Here is a 13,452-nt window from a genome sequence, read left to right as displayed (position 1 = left end):
AAATTTCTCCTTCTTTCCCTTCTCTCTTCCCACATCCCAGAAGCCCTTTACTCTTCGGTGGTTTCCTATCATTTCACAGTGTCTATCATACCTCCGAGCCATAAACACACTTTCAATGACCTCACTAACACTACAGTTTGCTTCACTGAAACATAAAACATATAAATTCACTTACTGGTTGGGAAAATGTGTAGACTTAAAAACTGAGGTATTTTTCTCCCTGTGGGTTGTTCAAATAAAATAAATACTGCTTACAGCAAATGTTTTCTTGGAAAGGAAAATGGAAAACAGCTACTTTTTCATATAACTCAAGTTCAACAGCAAAGTAAATTATATAAAAGTTGAATATTTGTCCTAGCTGTTCCTTGACCTGCCACTGTGAGGTATTCATTGGTTTCTTCTATATTTCGAATTCTGACCTACTAACCTTACACATCGGGTTCTATTTCACTTTCTGACATTTTTTTCTTCTCAGCTACCTTGCTACTCACCTCTAAAATATCTTGACATTTCCTAAAAATGGGACTACTTATAATTACAAACCTGAAACCACATTGAGTATTATCAGATATGGACACATACCTGAGGTGTATATGTTCATGTGTATATGTATACACCCATTTTGGTGGAGAAATGAGAATCTGATTATCCGGTCCCTGACCTTGGACCACTAATCTCCTGCTCGGAGGTACGACAACAGAATAAAACACAGACAAAATATATACACTATAGATACAAAGGGCACCAGGATGGTCAAAGCCCAATGACAGGCTAGGATCATGAGGCATGATGTCCTTGGCCTTTATTAGGTGGACAGCTTGATTGAGGGGTGTACTAGTGGGCTGCAGGAAGTGGTGGAGGTGAGCTGCTGATGGAGTCAGGTTCAAGAATTAAGAAATAATGCATTTTTGGAAAAGCACACAGGAACAGATCAGGTTTAACTAGTAACCTGATTGCTCACTTTGATTGCTGAGTTAGATGGAATTTGCATGAGTCAAGGTCCTCAGTAGCCATGTTATTTTGCTTTGAGGCACCAGAAGTTTATAGAGTGTTTGCTAGTCTCAGCTCTGGCTGTTGGCTTAAAAATTAGTCTGTCCTTAAGCCAACCAGGGGTCTTGCCACAAGTTAGGCCTAGGACAGATTCTCATTTTATTTTTGTGCCAATTTATTAATACTAATTATTTGCCCTGTACTGCATCAAGCTGGCCCTCAGCATCTGATACCTCAATTTTTTTATTGTGATAAAATACATAACACAATATTTATGATTTCAGCTATTTGTAAGTGTGTAATTCAGTGGCATTAAATACATTAATAATGTTGTGTGATTATTATCACTATCTTAGGCCATTTGGGATGTTATAACATATTACCTTAGACTGAGTAATTTATAAACAACAGAAATGTGTTTATTGTTCCGGAGGCTCAGAAGTCCAAGATCAAGTCATCAGTAGATTTGCTGTCTGGTGAAAGCCTGTTCTTCATGTATGGCAGCTTCTATGTCCTTACCTGGTGGAAGGGACAAGAAAGGTCACCCATATACCTCCCCTTTTATCACAATGACTACTGTTGATGCTTTTATATTTTACATTAATACAGGTTTCATTTATTTTCATTAGTTATTAAAGCATAATAAGTGTGCACATTAATAGGTTTCACTGTGACATTTCTGTACATGTATATATGGTGCTTTGAGCATGTACATGCTCTCTTTTTTATGAGGGCATTAACCCCATTCACCCCAAAAAGCTTCACTGGTTATTACTGTCACTTTTGTGATTAGGTTTTGACATATGAATTTTGGGGGGACATAAACATTCAGACCATATCCATATCTATACCAAAACCATTAAAAATTATTATCAACAAAAACTCTGTATCCAATCAAACAATACTGCCCCTCTTTCCAGTCCCTGGCAGCCTCTGTTTTACTGTCTCCAAAAATTTGCTTATTGTAGGTACCTTATATAAATAGGATAACATAAGAGTTTGCTTTATGGTGTCTAGCTTGTTTAACTAAGCATACTGTTTTCAAGATCCATGCATGTTGTAGCATATGCCAAAATTTCACTTTTTATGGTAGATTGATATTTCACTATGTACATACCATATTTCATTTATCCATTCACCTGTTGCTTTCAATCCAATTGGATTGTTTCTACCTTTTATATATTGTGAACAATGCTGCTATGGACACTGGTTCACAGTGTCTGTTCAGATCATATTTTCAATTCTTTTGGATATAGGAATTTTGACATTGGAGCAGAATTTCTGGTTCCTATGGTAATTCTATGCATAATTCTTCAATAATCCATGGAATTTTTGTCTAAGTGTCTGTACCATTTTATATCTTCACTAGCAATTCACAATATTTCCAGTGCCTGTGTGCTCTCCTCAACACATTATTTCCTTTATTATTATTATTATTATTATTATTATTATTATTATTTCTTGAGGCAGGGTCTCAGGCTGGCCTTGAACTCATGGCGATCCTCCTGTCTCAGCTTCCTATGTACTGAGATTATAGGTATGCACTACCACATCTGGTTTACTTACTTTTGTTTATTTATTCTTTTGATGATAATCATTCTAGTCGGTATGAAGTAGTTTGGCTTGATTTTTTCCATTTAGTGATTAACTATATTGAACAACTTTTCATATGCTTATTGGATATTTATCTTTTTTGTCTGTCTCTTCGTTTGAGACAGGATCTCACTATATCATTTGGGCTGGCCTTGAATCCACTATGTAGCCCAGGCTGGCCTTGAACTTGTAGTAATCTTCCTGCCTGAGATTGTAGGCATGCACCACCACAACTGGCTGGGTATTTATCTTGTTTGAAGAAATGCCTACTGAATTTCTTTATCCAATTTTGAATTGGATTATTCAGTTTTGTTGCTGAGTTTTAGGAGTTCTCTATATATTCTGAATATTAGCTCCCTATCAGATATATAATTTGCAACTATGTTTTTCCATTCAGTAGACTGACCTTTTGCTTTCTTTTTAGTAGTGTATCTTTGCAATACATAATAGTTACATTCATTTTTGGGAATTGATACATGTATATATCATATCCTGCCCAATTTTGAACCCCTTATCTCCCTCCCCAACCTCCTTCCCCATCTCCGAAATGTCTGCCTCCATATTTTCTATCATCTTTTCTTTATTTTATTCTTTGCTTCATTATGTTTTGGTTTCTTATATAGGAGAAAACATGTGATATTTAACTTTCTGTGCCTGACTTACTTCACTTAACATTATAATCTCAAGATCTATCCATTCTTCTTTTGTTATTACTTATGGCTAAATAATATTCTGATATGTGTATGTATCACATTTTCTTCATCCATTCATCTGTTGTTGGGCATCTAGGCTGTTTCCAGAGATTGGGTATCATGAATTGTGCTACTATAAACATGGATGTGCCTGTATCACTATAATATAATATTCTTAACTCTTGCAGAAGTAGACCCAGGAGTGATATAGCTGGGTCAAATGGAGTTTCTATTCTTAGTTTTTTGAGGACTCTCCATCATGATTTCTGTAGTGGTTGTACTAATTTACATTCCAACCAACAATGTAGAAAGATTCCTTTTCCCTCACATCCTCACCAACATTTGTTCCTCTTTATGTCCTTGATGATAGGCATTCTGCCTGAAGTAAGATGTGACTTTTAACATTTGATACTGTCCTTTGATGCACAAAAATTCTTTTCATATTTTTAATTTAATTTTATTTTACTTTTTTTTGTCTTCTTGAGACAAGCTTTCACTATGCCCTTCAAACTGGCCTTGAGCTCACTTCGTAGCACAGGCTGGTCTTGAACTCACAATGATCCTCCTCCTTCAGCCTGCCAAGTGCTGGGATTACAGGTGTATACCACCACACCCAGCATCATATTTTTTATTTTAAAGAGAGAAGAGAAAAGTAAGAATAAAATAACAATAAAACAAAGTTTCATTATTGATCTTGGATGCCTATGTCTGGCAATTTCAGCAACTATTTCGAAGATAACAGTATGTAATATAACAACTATTGTTAATTTCCTATCACCTTGTTTTGAAATTCTGTATCATCTTTACTGTTTTTTGTTGTTTTGTTTTTGGTTTGTGTTTTTTTCTTTCTCTTTTAAAAAAAAAAACAAGTTAAAAAAAGCCGCAAAGTTTCAAGTCAGGCTAGTAGGTCAATAACAATAATTAATACATTTCATATTGTTATCTTTGTAGTAGTTATTCAGAGTATAAGATATAGGCAAGAAATGTCCAAACAATCTTAGCTCAATTTTTTTTTCAATGAACTAAGAGAAACTAGCTGTACAACTATCTTAACTATCTCATACGTGTACATTTTATTCATTCCATTTCTCACACTAGTGAGACAATACAATGTTTATACATGTGGGGCTGATTTATTTCATTTATGTGTATGGTCTTGAGTTGCATCCATTTACCTGTAAAAGGCTCAAGCTTATCTTTCTTTATGGCTGAGTACTACTCCATTACATAGAAAAGTCACATGTTTTTTATCCATTCCTCAATTGATGGGGGTTTGGGTTGTTTTCAAAATTTAACTATTAAAAATTGTAATGTACAAAACTTCTTAAGAAATCAGTGGAACCATAGTCAAAAGCCTAGAAATAAACTCATGGTTATATGTGAACTAAACTTTGACAATGGCACAAGAGAAACAAAATGGGGAAAGGGTGGTCTCTTCAATAAATGATTCTAGGAAAACTGGTTTTTTGTTTGTTTGTTTGGTTTTTTTGTTTATTTTCCAGTACTGGGAATTGAACTCACAACCTTGCGCTTGCCAGGCAGGCTCTGTGCCGCTGAGCTAAATCCCCAGCCCCAATTCTAGGAAAATTATATAGCCAGATACAAAAGAATGAAAGCAGACCTCTCTCTGCCACCATATAAAAATAATAACTCAAAATTTGTTATAGACTTTAAGGCCTTGAAACTATGAAAATACTAGAAGAAAAAACAAAGAAAATACTTCAGAACATCAGAAAGGTCAAAGATTTTTTGGATGTGACCCTAAATGCACAGACAATAAGAGAAAAATAGACAAATGGGATTAGATCGGGGGCTGGGGATTTAGCTCAGCGGCAAAAGCGCCTGCCTGGCAAGCGCAAGGTCGTGAGTTCGGTTCCCGGTACCGGAGAAAAAAACCAAAACCAAAAAAAAAAAAAACAAAAAAAACCCAAATGGGATTAGATCAAAGTAAAAAGCTTCTGCATAGCAAGATAAATAGGTAACAAAGTGCAGAGAAACAAAATAGGGTAACGTACTTGCAAACTTTACATATGATAAGGGGATAAAAATCCAAAATACATAAGGAAGACAAGTGACTCAATTGCAAAAAAGAAAAGTTGATTAAAACATACATGGCTGAGTAGAGGAGTCATGTTGGAGCTACTCAGAGAAAATCAACTAAAAACACAGGTAATTGGGAGAAAAAGAGAGAAATGCACCTGATGTTAAAGTCAATCTGAAATAAGAGACTTGTAGATCAAACAAAACATAGGTGTAAGACTTCATGAAATGATTATCCAGCCCACAACACTGCCCATGACTTTTACTGCCTGCCAGTGGTGCAGGAACAATTTGCTGGGAAGCAACTCCCCCAAAACAGGAAAACTACAAATGTGTGGCAAACTCAACCCACACAGGATAGATCTGAAATAAAAGGCCCCTCACCTCTTTTGATTTTCTGTGAACAGAGGACACTGTAGCTGGAAACAAATTGCATTGGAAAACACAGGAGCCAGTGACTGCTCCCTCCCAGACAGGCTGCCAGATTTTTTTCCTCTTTCTCTGTTGTGTGCCACAGTAGCTAACTGGAACCTCTAGCAACAAGGTTAGGGACTGGCAGCAGCATTGTAGACAGACAGCGGAACATGACTCCTCCTGCTCTACCAGTGTAAGAGTGGGACTCAATCTATGGATGCAGCTGTGACAAGTGGTGCAAGCAGCCTTAGGTGGCACCAATAGGGACAAGGAGTGGAAAGTTGGCACCCTGCAACCAGTGGTATAAGCAGTCTTGGGTAAGGGTGTCAACACTTTCTCCAACTTGCCACCAGTAGTGCAAGCATCTTGGGGCTGTGGGGACAAGTGGGAAACTAGCACCCCCTGTCCTTTGACCAGCAGTGCAAGGACCCTTGGGCCAGAAAGTCAACACTGCCTCTGATTTGTGACCAGCAGTGCAAGCAACCTGGGGCAGCAGGAACAAGGAGGGGGATATTAGCATTCCCCTATCCTGTGACCAAGGGCAGAAGCACCCATGGGCTGGGAAGTCAGCACTCCTTCCAACTTGGGACCAGCAGCACAAATAACCTTGGGCCATGGCAGTAAGACAAAGTGGGCAATGTGTGAAAGTAGCCACTGGTGTGGAACAGAGGAGGCTGTACAAAGTCCCCAAGGGGTGGCAACTAATATGCAGGACTGGGAGCAGTAGTCCCTGGCTATTTCTAAGAGTGCCACAGCAACTAGGAGAGCAATGCAGAGAAAAACAGCGTAGAGAGATGTGGGCAGGCCATCCAGAAAGCTTCTGGCTAAAGACTGGACACAGCCAACATATTGAAAGACCAGAATAAGCCCCATATACAGCACTAATACTACAGCAGATTTGGCAGGGTTACCCAGCAATTTTGGGCCCTGACTTGGACACTACCATAGAACTGTGGGCACCAGAGGAATTTTACCATGATGTTTTCCTGTTTGTATATTTCATATTCATTTTTCTGTCAGGTTTTTTTGGTGGTTTAGGTTTATAACTATTTTTGTTCTATCATATTTATCTTCTTTCTCTTTTTCATCAACTGTCTTGAATTTATGACATGTTCGTGTGAGAGAACATTGTGTCTAGTTTTTCTGGTTTGCTTCAATAATCTTTTGCTTCCTCCTTCATTCTTTCTCTCTAGCCTGCTTCTCCAGTTTCCCAAAGCTTGTATGATCATCTTTTCTCTTCCAACTTTGCTTATACTATATTTCTCTTCACTTATCATTCTGCTTTGTCCTCTACCTCTAAATTATCACAATACAGGGTAAAATCTACTAAGGGGGAAACTCTTCCCATAAAAGTTCCTGACTTATTTTGGATATTCTTATATAACTATGTATGATGCTCCTATGGGTACAGGTACCAAAATAATGATTACCAGTTTCTCAGTTTCTAGGTTGTGCTTGATGCTAGTGTTATTGCTAATTGTACTACTTTACCCAGGGTGTCATACCTATTGTAACCAGTTGTCCTCCTGGGAATGACAGCACTGCAATTACCTGGAGTCATAGCCATCACCATAGTCCAGTATCAAAATACGGGGTGCTGAGTCAAATAGAAAGCAATATCTCATCCTTAATAAATTGGAAAGGTAGGATCTTGGGACAGACACAAAAACCAAGAACCATCTACAACTAGAAGAAACCTCTGAAGAAGAAATATTTACTAGGGAAGGCTCAATACTAGTGATAAAGCTATAAGAAATTTGAAACAATCAACACAGAAAACCAAACAAAACAAAATAAAAATAGAAAAAGACAAGACATAGAAGCATAATGCAAACCCAGACCTCTGGCCTAACCCGGACAAGTCCAGGAGACAACAGGGTAGAGGAAATAAGAACCCACTGCCTGAATTTCCTGAAATAATAGCAGCAGAAGAAAAATAAGCACACAAACAAATGAATGAATGAGGTCATAGAGAAAATAATCACACAGGGAAAAAAGCAATGACAAAATGAAGGACTCATTCAATGAACCTAGAGTAGACACAGATAAAAAAGCTGAGGAGCAGACAGATATTATGTTTTTTAAAAAGAGTACGAAGACCTCACACTAGCATGGGAGCCATGTTGAACCTTGGACAGCTTCAGGAGCATCAGTCACTGCACCATGCCCCACACCACACTGTGGTGGGAGCCACTATGAGACCCAGACAGCTTTGAGAGCCTCAATGACCACACCTCACCCCTAACCATCAGTGTGGGCACCACATGAAGCCCTGGACATATTTCAGAAGCTTAGTGAGTGGCCTCCCCTCCCCCTATACCATTGCAGTAGCCATGCTGAACCCTGGACAGCTTAGGAGCCTCAGTGACTGTGCCCCACCCAATGGCATGGGAGCCATGTTGAGCCTCAGACAGCTTTAGGAGCTTCAGTGACTGCAACCCACCAGCACCCATCATCATAGGAGCCACACTGAGACCCAGGGAGCTTTGGGAGCCTCTGTGACCACCTCCCACTCCCACACTGTGGTGGAAACAAAGCTGAGCACCAGACAGCTTTGGGAGACTCATTGACCATGCTCCCCAACCCCAAGGGAAGGCAGGAGACAAGCTGAGACTCAGTAAGATTTGGAAGCCTCAGGGAGCTGTGCTCCACCCCCGACAACATTGTGGGAAGTATGATGAGGCCTGGGGATCCTCAGGATCTTTGAAAATGAGAAAATGAAAGAGCAGAATGCAATCTCTGACCTCTGTCCCACTCAGAGCAAGTCCAGAAGACGTTCACATAGAAGAGCTTGAAAGTCACACACCTGAAATTTTAGAAATGATAGCAACTGAAGTAAAGAAACAACTCCATCAGGCTATAGAAGAAATCAGATCAAAAATAATCTCTCAGGTAAGAAAAGAGATGAGAACAATGATGAAAGACTTGCTCAGCATGTGTAAAGATGACATAGATAAAAAAATAGAGGAGCATAGAAAAATGATGGAAACCTTAAATGAACAAGAGAGGAAAGAATCATACTACATGAAACAGGTTCAAACAGATATCCAGGAAATTAAAAATTCCATCGAGAGTTGGAAAAACCACTTGAAGGAAGTTGAAGATAGACTTTCAGACCTTGAAGACAGCATTGCAACTAATGATCTCAAAAGAAAAGATTGCTTAAAAATAACAAGGAAACAGGAAATAACAAACACTGCAAGATGATGCAAAGAAAAACAATGCAAGACTAATAGGTGTAAATGAAATAGCAGGAGTCAACACACATGACATAAAAATTATTAGCAGAAGTAACAGCAGAAAATTTCCCAAACATGGAAAAAGAATCTGGCACAGAAAATTGAGGCATATAGAACTCCAATTAGCAATAATCAAAATAAATCTATACCCAAATATATAATAATCAAAATCCCAGAAATTCAGCAAAACAACAGAATATTAAAAGCTGTTAGAGAAAAGAAACAGATCACCTATACAGGAAAGCCCATCAGAACCATGGCAGATTTCTCAGCACAAACTATCAAGAGAACAGTTTGGAGTGAAATATTTAAGGTCCTGAAAGAAAAAAATTTCTAACTCAGATTGATATATCCTGAAAAATTATCCTTCAAAATTAATGGAGAAATAAATAACTGCCATGAAAAATAACAGGACAAATTTATCAGTGCCAAACGAATCCTACAAAAAGTACTAAAAGATATTCCAGAAAGAGATAAAAATGACCAAAATTTCAAGAACAATAATGCAAAGGAACCAGAAAGCAGAGTAAGCAATTAAACAGAGGGAAAAAGTGGGGAACCAACAGCAGGAAAATAACATGACAAAGATAAGCCAACACATATCGATTATAAACATTAACATAAATGGCCTCAATTCACCAATCAAAAGAAGCAGACTGGAAGAGTGGATCAAGAAACAAAATCCAACAATATGCCGTGTACAGGAAACATATTTAGCTCACAAGGAAATTCATAGACTGAAAATCAAAGGATGGAAAACAATATTCCATGTGACAGGAACCCAAAACTAAGCAGGGATAGCTATTCTGTTTGCACACAATGTGAACTTGAAACCAAAAATGATCAAAAGAGATAAATAAGGTCACTACATTCTTGTTAGAGGAAAACTGCAAGAGGAAAAGATAACAATCATAAATATCTATGCACCAAATAAAGGAGCACCCAACTATATAATAAATTTAAGAGACCTGAAAATTCAAATAAGCAGTAACACAATCATAACAGGGGACTTTAACACCCACTGTCACAAAGATAGATGTACAAGACAAAAAAATCAGTAAAGAAATAACAGAAATGAAAGAAACTTGTGAACAAATGGACTTAGTAGAACTTTACAGAGCATTCCACCCCACAACAACAGAACACATTCTTCATTCTTCTCAGCTGCACATGGGATGTTCTCTAAAATAGACCATATAATAGCTCATAGAACATGTTTAAGTTAATGATGAAAAAAATTGCAAGAACTCCATAAATACATAGAAATCAAATAACACCTTCCTGAAAAACCAATGAATCACAGATGAAATTAAGAAATTAAACAATCTTTACAATCAAATGAAAATGCAGATACAAGTTACAGGAACATGTGGGAGACAATGAAAGCAGTCCTCATGAGGAAATTTATAGTGGTGAATTCCCACATGAGGAAAACAGAACAAGCACAAATAAACAATCTTATGCTGCATCTCAAATTTGTAGAAAAAGAAGAGCAAGTCAAGACCAAAGAAGGCAGGAAATTATAAAGATCAGAACAGAAAGTAACACAATGGAGACTAAGACAATGAAAAAACTAAACTAATGAATCAAAAAGTGGGTTCTCTGAAAGAGTAAATAAAATTGATAAATCCCTAGCCAACCTTATAAAAAAGGGAAAGAATAACCTCAAATTCACACAATGAGGAATGAAAAGAATAAAATCACTGCAGATCTTGTAGAAATTCAGATTATTAATACCTACTTCAAAAATCTTTACTCTCATAGGATGGAAAACACAGAGGAAATGGACAAATTCCTAGCTACATCTGAATTACCAAAGCTGAATCAAGAAGATATAAAAATCCTGAATAACACAACATCAGCCAAAGAAATTGAAAATGTAACAAAACACTTACTAACATAGAAAAGCCCAGGTCCTGTTGGAGTCACAGCTCAATTCTACAAGAAATTTAGAGAAGATTTAATGCCAGATTTAATCCTCTCAAACTCTTTAGTGAAATTGAAAGGGAAGGAATTTTTCCCAACTCCTTCCTGGAGGAAAGATTTATACTGATACCAAAACCAGAGAAAGACCTAACCAAAAAAGAGAACTACAGGCCAATCTCCCTAATGAACACAGATGCATAAATTCTCAATAAAAGCCTAGCAAGAAAAGTACAGCAAATCATCCAGAAGATTATACAAAATGACCAAGTGGGATTCATCCCAGGAATGCAGGGATGGTTCAATATATGCAAATCAATTAATGTAATGAACCATACCAATAGAGCCAAAGACAAAAATTGCACAATCATCTCAACAGATGCAGCACAAGCTTTTGATAAATTCCAACACTCATTCGTGATAAACACCCTGCAATAAATATGAATAGATGGTCTTTACCTCACTCCAGTAAAAGTCATATATGTCAAACCAATAGCCAGCATCATACTAAATGGACAAACCTAAAAACTTTCAATTTAAAATCAGGAACAAGACAATGATGTCCATTGTCACCACTTCTATTCAATATAGTTCTGGAAATATGAGCCATAGCTATTAGACAAGAGAGAAAAATAAAAGGAATAAGTATTGGAAAGGAGGAAGTGAAATTATCATTATTTATAGATGACATGATAGTCTCTATAGATGACACCAAAAATGCCACCAAAAGGCTTACAGATTTAATAATCAAATTCAGTAGTGTAGCTGGATATGAGGTCAACACTCAAAAATCATAGTATTCCTATACACGAATAACAAACACACTGAGAGAGAAATTAGGGAAACCACACCTTTCAAAATAGCATACAGAAAATGAAATACTTAGGAATGAAGCTAACAAAGGCAGTAAAAGATCTATATAGTGAAAACTACATTACTGTGAGAAAAAGGATGAAAGTGGATTTCAGAAAATTGGAAAGGTATTCCTTGCTCATGGATAGGAAGAAAAAATATTGTGAAAATGGCCATACTTCCCAAACTTTTGTACAGATTCAATGCAGTGCCAATTTAAATACCATTAGTATACCTCACCAATATAGACAAAAATTCCTAAAATTCACCAGGAAGCAAAAAGACATAGAATGGCAAAAACAATCCTGGGCAACAAAGGCAAGGCAGGAGGTATCACAATCCCCTACTTGAAATTATACTACAGTGCTACTGTGATAAAATCAGCATGGTACTGGCAAAAAACAGACCTGAGGGTCAATGGAACAGATTAGAAGATGTAGACACAACTACAAACACATTCAGCCACCTTATCTTTGACAAAGGGGCCATACATGTTCACTGGAAGAAAGATAGCCTCTTTAAGAAATGGTGCTGGAAGAACTTACTTTCTACATGCAAAAGACTAAAAGTAGATGTAAGTCTATCACCATGTACTAAAGTCAAAATGGATCAAACATCTAAATACTAAAACAGAAATACTAAATGTACTGGAAGATGCAGTAGGTAGAAATCCTGAAGACATGGGGGTAGACAGAGAGTTCATGAAGAAAAACCAAACTGCACGGGAAATACTTCAAAGAATCAGCAACTGGATCTCATCTTATTGAAAAGTTTTCACACATCAAAAGAAAGAAAAGTCATGAATTGGGAAAAAAATTTAGCCAACTGTCCATCAGACAAAGTACTTCTTTCTAGAACATACAAAGAATTTTAAAAATCAGGACTCTACAATTCAAAGACCCAATCCAAAAATGGGCATCTGAGATGAATGCACACTTTTCAGATGAAGAAATACTAATGGCAAGTAAATACATGAAAATATATTCAACATCATTGGTTATTCAAGATGTGCAAACTAAAGCAACACTGAGATTCCATCCCACCCCAGAAAGAATGGCTATTATCAAGAAATCAACCAATAGCAAATGCTAGAGGAGCTCTGGGAAAAGAGGAACACTTCTCCAACGGGGGTGTAGACTGGTGAAAGCACTGTGGAAATCAGTGTGGAGATTCCTCACAAAAGTAGGATTAGATGTTTCACTTAACCTAGCTATTCCACATCTGGGTAATTTTCTGGAGAAATGAAAGCATCATGCCACAGCGGTATATGTGCACCCATGTTTATGGCAGCACATTGTGTCATAGCTAAATCTTGGGAAGAACTCAAATGTCCATCAACTGAGGAATGGATAAAAAATATGAGGTATTTTCATATAATGGAGTATTACTCAGCTATAAAAATGATAAACATGAGGCTTTTATAGGTAAATGGATGCAACTAGTGACCATACTCATAAGTGAAATAAATCAGATGCACATGTATAAACATCCTATTGTCTCCGTAGTGTAAAAACCTGAAAGAGTAAATAAAATCTGACAGGTACAATAGATATTGTGAAATTGAGAGAAATTTCTCAAAGGGAAAGAACATCTGGGATGAGGGAAAGAAGAAAAGAACCTAAGAGGAAAGGGGAAAATATATATGTGTATAAAAGGATAGCTGAGATAATTGTACTATTATTGTCCTTTGGTTTACTGAATGGAACAAT

Source organism: Chinchilla lanigera, unplaced genomic scaffold (genome assembly GCF_000276665.1).
Source record: "Chinchilla lanigera isolate Chin_1 unplaced genomic scaffold, ChiLan1.0 scaffold00133, whole genome shotgun sequence".
Lineage (NCBI taxonomy): Eukaryota > Metazoa > Chordata > Mammalia > Rodentia > Chinchillidae > Chinchilla > Chinchilla lanigera.
Note: the sequence above shows the minus strand (reverse complement) of the source record.